At 42.8% G+C, this 2,500-nt stretch overlaps 1 protein-coding gene across 3 annotated transcripts in view; it reads right to left on the bottom strand.

Moving 5' to 3' along the window:
* svep1 (sushi, von Willebrand factor type A, EGF and pentraxin domain containing 1) overlaps positions 1–2,500 on the bottom strand; it is a 102,788-nt gene that overhangs the window by 98,203 nt on the left and 2,085 nt on the right. The gene's annotated exons all lie outside the window — the stretch shown is intronic.

Genomic DNA, 2,500 nt, shown 5'->3' with positions numbered 1-2,500 from the left:
TGTTTCCTGATTATGGTATGATGCTTGCCATGATGCATTTCGCGGGCAAGCATCACGTGGTTTACGGCTGCCAGAGTTTTATTTCATGAAATCGAGATATTCTATGTTATTTTGTCGTAAAAGCAGTGAAAAAGGAAGGAAAGAAGGGTTGTAGTTTTCACCTAGATGATTACCCAAGCAATATCACTGGAGTAAACAACAAATATAGAGATACAGTGTCCATGTGGGGCTGATTTTTTTCATGTGTGGTGGGTTTCTGGAGGACAAGTCTACGGTCCATCAGCTGTATCTCTAGGTTCTGTATCTGCTAGGCTCATCTATCTTTCCTGCCGCCTGTGCCGTATGTAGGCTGCACGTATCTTTCGCATTACTCATACATGGTTCAAAGAAGTCTATAGCCTTTCTCTGTGAGCGCACACTGGAACACACTATGGAAAAATATGAAGTTGATAGATACTGTGTATTGCTACATCTTTGTGGATTGAAGATACTACTAGAAAACTAATGCAATAGCAGTATGATAAGTGAATATCTAGGTAAAGTATGTACAGTAGGCTACAGTAAATTTAACCACTTAAATCCTATACAGTATATTTCCTTGACTGGGGGACCAAAGGGTCTATACATTGTGCCTGCCCTCCTGTTTTCCATCTACAACAAATCTCTTTGCTGAAAATAGCTGTCAAATATCTACAATCTACACGCATTGAGAGTAGATCTGCTATTTACGACGAATGCTCACCTACTATGACATACTCAGAATAGGGACGCTAGGGTACATACAGTACATACTCAGAATAGGGACGCTAGGGTTCATGTGGTTAACAGAGCCTGTAGCCAGATCAAGCCAAATGAAAACAAGAAGTGCTGCACCTTTAAAAATTACTGTAGCTAGTGCCAGACCATTTCCTGCCATGCTTGATAAATAACCCAAAACAACCCCAGTGTTTTGTGAGCAATGATAAAGCATCCGAGTCCCCCAAAAGCTTTTTTTTGGCATTGTTGTGGTCTGTAGTAGCCAGTCGCATTCTTATCTGCATTTAACAGGGGAGGGCATGTAGTAAAACTGTCCTGAGGGCAAATCTTTCACTGCTAAACTGTATAGGCTATGGTCCAAGGCTGCTCGCACTCGCTTGCGTAAAGCGCAGCGCAACGACGGTATGGTATGGCACTGAACACAATGCTAAGCAGTGAGCTTAGCAAGGCTGTCATGATAAGCTCCATTCTAAGCCTTTGAGTGAAGCTATTAGTGAGGTTTTCATGTGATTCCATTTGTGTCAGTGAGATTCCGTAATGAGTTCCAAGTCTCTTGGATCCTGTGATTTGGTTTGAATTACAAGTTTAGGCATCATTTATGTATGGAAGAGTGTGGCATTTGCCATCCTCTAGGCCAGCCAGTGGTAAAAGTATTTTATTAGGCTACTAAAACTAAAAGAGTGTACTCATTTTGTTTCACTACAAAAATGTAATACTTTGAGGTCTGATCATTTCTGTCGAGTGGTTAAAGAGCACAGAATGTGATGTTTTAGGATAGCCTGAAAAAGAATAATACCGTAATAACAAAATCGGTGTATAACTGTCTCATTTGAAATGTATGGCGCCAGTGTTTGCAATACAAAATAAAAGTGTTGTCCATAGACTCCTTCAAAATGAAACGATACTCAGCAGGGCATGACACTGACTTCTTTGTTACTGTGTCATTTTAGCCATGTTGACTTTTTCATAATTATCAACATTAAATGTCAAGAATGGATAACCTCAGAGAGCTAACGGTACGATACAGGTAGATTAACCACTCAAACCCTATATACTTCATTGACTGGGATCCCCCAGGGGTCTATACTTGGTCGCCGCCAGAGCTACTAGCTCTAAACACATTGCGACGCATTGTGAGTTTGTAGATCTGCTATTTTCGCCAATTGTTCGCCTTTTATCACATACCCAGAAAAGGAATGTGGTTATAGCACTGCTAGCAAGTTAACTGTATACCACCAACTCACTCACTCACAGTAGAATACCCTCAGAGAATGTGTCTAACAGCGTCACTGAACTGCTCTGTGGTATATTAATTCAACAGTCCTGTGTTTATACAGGACCAACATACCACCAACACAGGCAGCTTAAACAGTCTGTCTGCCTCTGTTCAAATCAACAAACCATAAACCAGCTACTACTTTGACCCCTTAGGACCCCGCACAAACAGTCTCTGTCTCTGGGGCATCTATCCAGTTCTATTATCAGTGCATACGACAGCAAACATTGGGCAATCTGGGTTGGTGCAGGGGTAAAGTACCTGCCCACCACCTCAAAGTCTAGGGGTTAGAATCCACCGCGGTGCAGCTGGCTTGCAATCTTTGTCACTGCATGTATTCCTACGGGCTGGGACGGCACCTGTCAGCGGGGAGCGTTGGACGGGAGGAGTAGGACGGAGGTGCTACGTCCTATTGGTGGGGGGTCCTCACTGGAAGGTGAGCCAGTAAGGTACAGCAATGGCAAGCAG

The sequence above is a fragment of the Gymnoscopelus microlampas genome (genome assembly GCF_963454915.1).
Source record: "Gymnoscopelus microlampas genome assembly, chromosome: 19".
Lineage (NCBI taxonomy): Eukaryota > Metazoa > Chordata > Actinopteri > Myctophiformes > Myctophidae > Gymnoscopelus > Gymnoscopelus microlampas.
The sequence above is the reverse complement of the archived record's forward strand: the minus strand, read 5'-3'. Positions and strand labels throughout refer to the sequence as shown.